Genomic DNA, 8,643 nt, shown 5'->3' with positions numbered 1-8,643 from the left:
ATACTATATTCTCATGGGGGCCCCTGCAGGGCCTGGGGGAAATTGCCCCACCTGCCGCCCCCCTGGCAGCCCTGCCCTCAGCCTCTCCTCATAAGTCCCCTGCCCCCTAATCATTTTTGTTGCCCTCCCCTAGACTCTGTCCAATTTGTTTCTGTAGTGGGGACGGGGGCGGGGGGGGTGGGCGGCGAAAACTGGACGCAGTGCTCCAGATGTGTCCTCACCAGTGCTGAATAGAGGGGAATAATCACTTCCCTCAATCTGCTTGCAATGGTCCTACTAATCCAGCCCAATCTGACCAGTTACCCATATTGAATGCAGACACAGCAATATTTGATAAACTGGTTACTGTCCATTCAGGAGGTTATTTCCCACCTATTCATAAATAATGAATATGCTCTAAGCGGAGGGGAGAGAGCTGTCCCATCCATGTAGTTAACCCATCTCCCCGAGAAGTGGTAGCTATGTCAGTGGGGGAAGCTATGTGGGTGGGTGTGCAAACTGTGGCGTCTACATGTATATATAAAGTTTAATCAAACCCCATTTTTAAAAGCACTGTGGTCTGGGAATAGAAAAGGAGCTCTCTGAGGCAGAGCCTGTCCTTCAAAATCCTTAAGATCACTGACTTGCCTAGGCAAATGCCATGGGGGTATAGCTCAGTGGTAGAGTGTTTGACTGCAGATCAAGTTGTCCTTGCTTCAAATCCAAGTGCCCTCTTACAAACCTCTTTCTTCAACAAAAATAAGTCCATTTCTAGTACGTTCAGGAGCTCCACTAAATAGGGATGCCTGAAATAAATAGACACACTCAATGTTTTCCTGTGCAAATGCATAAAACCTAGCAAACATGTCCCTGAGGTGAAATCAGTTCCAATGTCTAGGTTTGTTTTCATCAATTAAACAAAGACACATGAAAACACATTTGCAGGTCCTTGGCCTCCATGGGCTACAATGTGCAGAAGAACAAGAATCATATCCACTTGGGAGGAATGGGCTAGTCTGTGTTGCATTTGGTAAGTAAGTTGCCATTTGGACTGAAAACTCTACTGGAGGTGGACAGGAGCCTGTTACAAAAATAAAATAACCAAGATTTACCAAACTCCCTGTTACACATTCAAACCTCTCTTTGTGCACACGGCATCAATTGGGGCTCTAATAAATGGCAACCTTCCTTTAACACAGATCATTGTTCCTTGTAACTTTCAGATGCATTTGCATGGCAGCTGTTGAGGTCATGTGCTTCTAGTTCATGAGCAGCAGCAGAGTCTCTGTACATTTACCAACCGTAGACCTGGGTGTGTCTGTATCTAAGTAACTGCAGAGTCAGTGTAGTACCAGATAGTTAATTGCACAGTCTCATTTCCTGGTGTCATTGATCATTTGGGTAGAAACAGCAACGGCTTGGTGGTTTTGGTTTTTGGTTTTTTTCCCCCTTCGTTTTCTCCTAAGGAATGTGTGATCTTGAGCATGTTAGTTTAAGTTCCCCATGGGTCAGGAAAATTCCATCTCCTTGAAATAGCTGGGGAAGTGGCCTGTTTGTATAACCTAAAATAAAGGAGCTTTTGTAAAGCAGTTTCTTCTTTAAATATGCTGGGATAAAAATAATAAATTCCACGGCCAGACCCTAGGCCAGGATCAATTGATGGGACCAGGATCAATTAATTACAGGAGAAACAAACTCTTGGGAAGTAGATGTAATTTGTCCCCAAAACTTTCTTTGTTCTCCTATGCTGTCAGGGATTCTCTTCTAGAGGGCAGAGTTAAGGTCATCTGGGCATGTACCATCACTCTGTATTCCCTGTTTTTCCAGAGTTTGAGTTTTATTGAACTCGATGTTCTGGAAGGTAAGAGATATTCACAGTCAGAGTTAACTCTATGTTAACAAAGACTGTTGTTAGTGACAAATAATGAGACTAATCCCTCACTGCGGTAATTCCACTGACTTCAGTGTACTCTTTCCCCATTTCTAGTTCCAAAAAAATAAGCAAATTAAAACAACCTTGAGAACTAAAATGCTGTGAGAAAGTGGAAATTTTAGTAGCTCAAATAATTCAGTTTCTTCTGTGTCTTGTGCGTGTGTAAATGGCACAACACATTAATTTATAAGCACATCTTTCTTACCTTCTTTAAATATTCTGTAGTACATTAACTATATCAAGTGGGTTATTCAATGCAGTGAGGTTTTCATGCATTGCCCAAAACATATTTTTCATATTATGTAAATGAACACAACTCATTGAACACAAAATTGTGTATTTCATGCTGTGAACTGTGTCGGTAGCTCAAATTAATAGGTTTATTTTCTCTCTCTGTCTCTGAGGCACAACAAAATAATTTAGTGATGCTGAAAATGTTCCCGTCTCCCCCAGAACTGCCTTGGAATCACCTTCCCTTTGTAGATTAATCTGCCCCAGTGTCTCTACAAGGAAAATATAGTTTCTATGAAAAAAACCCACAATTTTTTTAGTTAAAAGGACTGAGACAGAATAGCCACATGATGGTGACACAACAGCAGGAATGCAAAGCAACAGGTTCCTGGTTTGCACATTGATGGTGACAAGGGATTAAATTCGACTCCCCTCTTTTCACTGACACATTTTTTTTTATTCTCTGAGGTCAAACATAAGTTTAAATGTTGTACTTAGTCCTCTGCCTTGTAGCTTCAACAGCCACAGTTGCAAGATGAGTTACTGCAGCCTAGACCTTGTTTCCATGTTTAGGTGGTTTTCACCTAAACGTTCAAGCAGCTCACAGTAATGTGCCGTGCTCCCCAAGTCCCACTGACAGCTGAGCTCTTCCTGCCCATTGAGCCCAGCCCAGACAGTGGGTGGGTGAGTTTGTTGGTGTCACTAGGCATAAATCTAGGTAACTCGGGAGGATGAAAGACCACAAGTGTCGATGAAGTCTTCTTGCTCTAGGCCTATGTGAACCAAAGTACTTCTATGTGTCGGAGAAAAACTCTTTCCTTACTTCCACATATGTTAAGCGCTTCTGTTAGCCTTACTAAACTTTTGTAACCTCCTGTGCTATGTGCTGACTGCTAGCAGCTGCAAGGCCAGTTAGCACTAGATGCAGCCAATATTAGATAAAATAGGCGGAAAGATGCTGTAATCAAGGTTATATGCATGAGAAAATAGCCCACACAGTGGGAAAGTACAGATAAAAAAAAAACAAAGGGGGTATAAATACTAGGACCCTGCCTGCATGCAGGTGTGCAGGATTTGAGATTGCTATTTCTCCCTTGCAGCTTATTTGAGCTCAAATAAACTTGGTTTGCTTCTCCACCCTGGTGTGTTAATTAGTGCGACGCACACCGGGCAACGAACCCCGCTGTTGCCCCCTCGGGCCCTCTGGGCCGGCAACAAGTTTGTACCCAAATAACTGACAGAGCCAAGCAAGGAGCAAAGAAATGTTTGCTTCAGTCACTAGGTCTCTGATTCTATTGCTCGTTTGCCCTCTCCCCTTCTCTGATAAGGAGTGTAGTGAGGCGGCCTGGCTCCCAGCCGCACCTGAGAGGGCCGAGCCAAAACAGCTGCCGAAGTGGGCGGAGTCACCACCGCCTGTCCCCGCCCCCTGGAAGTCAAGGGGCAGGACAGGAAGTATAAAGGCCCGGCCCCAGCGCTCAGTTGACCGCTGGCCGCTGGAGAGGACAGACGCTGGTGCCGGAGCTCCCGCTGGGCCGAGCCTTCCCCGAGCCCGGTACCCTGAGGAGGACTGGCCGGGCCTTCCCCGAGCCCGGTACCCTGAGGAGCTGCCTGAGCTTCCCCGAGCCCGGTATCCTGAGGAGCAGCCCAACCTAGTCAGCGCTCAGTACCCTGAGGAGCCCATGGTGTGGGACACGGCGGAGGACGCTGGGGACATACAGGTACCAATGGAGGGGGAGATTGGAAGTGGCCCAGGGGCAGCTGACCCCAGTCTGGCTGCAGCAGACCCCGAGCTAATGTCAGTGTGTTGCGATCAGGACCCCACTGACCCAGCAGCAGACTGACTGCCGCTGTTAGGGCCCCGGGCTGGGACACAGTGGAGTGGGTGGGCCTGTGTCCCCCCTGCCACCCAACTCACGGGTGGCAGTCTCCCCCTCACACCAATGCTCAGGCGTAGGAGCCTGGATTTACCTTAGTACTGCCTGTTGCCCCGCCCTGACCCAGGGCCTGGACTGATATACTGTTTGTTTGCTCAGCCCCTGACAGAGGGTCTGAGCCCAGGACTACTGCCTGTTGCCCCGCCCTGACCTAGGTCTTGGGCTTAAATTACTGAACTGTTTACTCAGCCTCGTGTAGTGAGGCGGCCTGGCTCCCAGCCGCACCTGAGAGGGCTGAGCCCCCACACCGGACCCTTACAAGGAGCAACGGTAAGAGAAGAAGAGGTTAAAACATGTGCACTAGGTGGTGGCTAGGTTTGGGTGACAAATTTAAAACCATCACAGCGCCCTCTAGTGTGACACTGACACTATCAAATTCTGACCTTTTATTGACACTTCATTAATAACTGTTTCCCTGAAGTATGTTGCTGTGATGATTATTTCAATGGCTCCGACACCGATACCTGATGCCCCTTCTGGATGGTTAATTGCATTATTTGGAACCTGCACCTAAAATTACACCCTTCCTGGCAGCAAGAATCAAAACTGCCCAAGGAAACCCCTTTGGGTTTCAAGGGCAGCCCAGGCAGAGTGGCATGGGGACAGCACAGGAGTCTCAGAGCTTCTTCATTGTCACAGGGAGTAGGGTCAGGGGAACTAGTAGTCAATGACTCCTGGGGTCTATTCCTGGCTGTGGGAGGAAAGGGGTGTCTAGTGGATTAGAGTTGGGGGCCTAGGAGTCAAAGAGGAAACATCTCCCTTTTCAGCTTCAATGCACATTGAACAAGAACATGGCTTCTCATCTCTTAGGTTTCAGAGGAGCAGCTGTGTTAGTCTGTATCCGCAAAAAGAACAGGAGTACACGTGGTACCTTAGAGATTAACAAATTTCTTAGGTTCTCTTGACATCATGTGGCCATTCCATTTAACTTCTTATGTTAAAAGGTTTGGGTACTTTGCACAGAAACGTTAGGCTATGTGCTGTTCAGGAAATACAGAAATAAAGGCAAAGGTGGTGGAGTGGCATGGTATATCAATGATGCGGTTAACTGTAAAGAAATAAGAAGTGATGGAATGGATAAGACAGAGTCTGTCTGGGCAAAAATCACATTGGGAAAGAAAGCTACTAGAGCTTCCCCTGAGATAGTGCTTGGGGTGTGCTACAGACCGCTGGGATCTGATTTGGATATGGATAGAAACCTCTTTAATGTTTTTAATGAAGTAAACACTAATGGGAATTGTGTGATCATGTGAGACTTTAACTTCCCAGATATAGACTGGAGAACAAGTGCTAGTAATAATAATAGGGCTCAGATTTTTCTGGATGTGATAGCTTATGGATTTCTTCACCAAGTAGTTGAAGAACCAAAAAGAGGGGATGCCATTTTAGATTTGGTTTTGGTGAGTAGTGAGGACCTCATAGAAGCAGGGGCGGCTCCAGACATTTTGCCACCCCAAGCACGGAGGGTCCGCTGGTCCCGCGGCTTCGGCAGACCTCCTGCAGGCACGCCTGCGGGAGGTCCACCGAAACCGCGGGACCAGTGGACCCTCCGCAGGCAAGCCGCCGAAGGCACCCTGCCTGCTGCCCTAGCGGCGACCGACAGAGTGCCCCCCACGGCTTGCTGCCCCAGGCACGCACTTGGAGCGCTGGTGCCTGGAGCCGCCTCTGCATAGGAGAAATGGTTGTAGGGGACAACCTTGGTTCAAGTGATCATGAGCTAATTCAGTTCAAACTAGATGGAAGGATAAACAAAAATAGATCTGGGACTAGGGTTTTTTATTTCAAAAGGGCTAACTTTAAACAATTAAGGAAATTAGTTAGGGAAGTGGATTGGACTGAAGAACTTGTGGATCTAAAGGCGGAGGAAGCCTGGAATTACTTCAAGTCAAAGTTGCAGAAACTATCAGAAGCCTGCATCCCAAGAAAGGGGAAAAAAATCATAGGCAGGAGTTGTAGACCAAGCTGGATGAGCAAGCATCTCAGGGTAGGTCTACACTTACCGTGCGGGTCGACACGGTGAGTTTGACTTCTCGGAGTTCGAACTATCACGTCTAATCTAGACGCGATAGTTCGAACTCCCCGCACGCTCCGGTCGACTCCGGAACTCCTCCACTGCAAACGGCGGTGGCGGAGTCTACCTTGGAGCCGCGGACTTCGATCCCGCGGCGTCTGGATGGGTAAGTAGTTTGAACTAGGGTACTTCGAGTTCAGCTACGTTATTCACGTAGCTGAACTTGCGTACCCTAGTTCGACCCCCGCCCTTAGTGTAGACCAGGCCTCAGAGAGGTGATTAAGAAAAAGCAGAAAGCCTACAAGGAGTGGAAGATGGGCGGGATTAGCAAGGAAAGCTACCTTATTGATGTCAAAACATGTAGGGATGAAGTGAGAAAGGCTAAAAGCCATGTAGAGTTGGACCTTGCAAAGGGAATTAAAACCAATAGTAAAAGGTTATTTATAGCCATATAAATAAGAAGAAAACAAAGAAAGAAGAAGTGAGACCGCTAAATACTGAGGATGGAATGGAGGTTAAAGATAATCTAGGCATGGCCCAAATCTAAATAAATACTTTGCCTCAGTCTTTAATAAGGCTAATGAGGAGCTTAGGGATAATGGAAGAATGACAAATAGGAATGAGGATATGAAGGTAGATATTACCACATCCGAGGTAGAAGCCAAACTCGAACAGCTTAATGTCATCCAAGGATATTAAAGGAACTGCACATGAAATTGCAAGCCCATTAGCAAGAATTTTTAACGAATCAGTAAACTAAGGGGTTGTACTGTATGACTGGAGAATCGCTAACATAATTCCTATTTTTAAGAAAGGGAAAAAAAGTGATCCGAGTAACTATAGGCCTGTTAGTTTGATATCTGTACTATGCAAGGTCTTGGAAAAAATTTTGAAGGAGAAAGTAGTTCATAGAATCATAGAATCATAGAATCTCAGGGTTGGAAGGGACCTCAGGAGGTCATCTAGTCCAACCCCCTGCTCAAAGCAGGACCAAACCCAACTAAATCATCCCAGCCAGGGCTTTGTCAAGCCTGACCTTAAAAACCTCTAAGGAAGGAGATTCCACTACCTCCCTAGGTAACCCATCCAGTTCTTCACCACCCTACTAGTGAAAAAGTTTTTCCTAATATCCAACCTAAACCTCCCCCTCTGCTTAAGGACATTGAGTTCAATGGTAATTGGGACAAAATACAACATGGTTTTACAAAAGGTAGATCGTGCCAAACCAACCTGATCTCCTTCTTTGAGAAGGTAACAGATTTTTTAGACAAAGGAAACGCAGTGGATCTAATTTACCTCGATTTCAGTAAGGCATTTGACATGGTTCCACATGGGGAATTATTAATTAAATTGGAAAAGATGGGGATCAATATGAAAATTGAAAGGTGGATAAGGAACTGGTTAAAGGGAAGACTACAACAGGTCATACTGAAAGGTGAACTGTCAGGCTGGAAGGAGGTTACTAGTGGAGTTCCTCAGGGATCAGTTTGGGGACTAATCTTATTTAACCTTTTTATTACTGACCTTGGCACAAAAAGTGGGAATGTGCTAATAAAGTTTGCGGATGACACAAAGCTGGGAGGTATTGCTAACACAGAGAAGGACCGGGATATCATACAGGAAGAGCTGGATGACCTTGTAAACTGGTGCCATAAATAAACAGATCAGGGTTAAGGTCTCTTTTACCTGGAAAGGGTTAACAAGCTCAGTAACCTGAGAAACACCTGACCAGAGGACCAATCAAGGGACAGGATAATTTCAAATCTCTGTGGAGGGAAGCTTTTGTCTGTGTTCCTTGTTTGCTCTGTTCTCTCTTTGGATCTAAGAGAGACCAGACATGTCTCCAAGTTCTCCTGGAGTAGTTCCTACTATCCAATAGTAAGTATTAATTAGAAAGGTGGATTAGTCTTATAATTTAATTTCTACATTTGCAATTGTGTGTTTGCTGGAGAAATTCTTTATTCCTGTTTGCTGTTACTTTGATTATGCTGAGAAGGAGGGAGGGGAAGCCTCTCCAGGTTTATATGTTAGACTCTGTGTATTTTTGCATCCTGGTAATACAGAGAGAGTGTACTTTTTTCTTTCTTTAATAAAATCTTTTCTTTTCTTTGGACTTGGTTAATTCCTTCTCTTGTGGAGATTCAAAGGAAGGGGAGGGGGGAAGAGTGAGTTCCTCCTGAGGGTGATTCACAGAGTTGAATTGGTGTGTATCTCTCCAAAGTGGCTAGGAGAGAGGGAGGGGGGAAGTGGGCTGCTTCCCTGTGTGTAGAGATTCAAGGAGTTTGAATCAAGGTATTTTTCCCAAGGACTAGGGAAGGGGAGGGGGAGATGAGTCCTTCTTTGTGTTGCGTCAAGGATTTGACTCGGTGTGTAATCTCTCCGGAGCAGGCTGGAGAGAGGGAAGGGGTGGGGAGGGGAACTGGCTGTTTCTCTCGCTCTGGTGAGATTCAAGGAGATTGAATCTGTGTTTTCCAGGGAAAGTTTGGGGGAACAGGCAGTGTGTTACTCACTTAAAACATAACTGGTGGCAGCAAGAACCAGATCTAAACTAGAAT

At 45.9% G+C, this 8,643-nt stretch overlaps 1 non-coding gene across 1 annotated transcript; it reads left to right on the top strand.

Annotated features, from left to right (window-relative positions):
* Positions 1-642: 642 nt before the first annotated feature.
* On the top strand, positions 643-714 carry TRNAC-GCA. The gene has a single exon. It is a non-coding gene; the product is annotated as a tRNA-Cys (tRNA).
* The last annotated feature ends 7,929 nt before the right edge of the window (positions 715-8,643 follow it).

The sequence above is a fragment of the Mauremys mutica genome, chromosome 1, assembly GCF_020497125.1.
Source record: "Mauremys mutica isolate MM-2020 ecotype Southern chromosome 1, ASM2049712v1, whole genome shotgun sequence".
NCBI lineage: Eukaryota > Metazoa > Chordata > Testudines > Geoemydidae > Mauremys > Mauremys mutica.
Note: the sequence above shows the minus strand (reverse complement) of the source record. Positions and strands in the feature narration are given on the sequence as shown.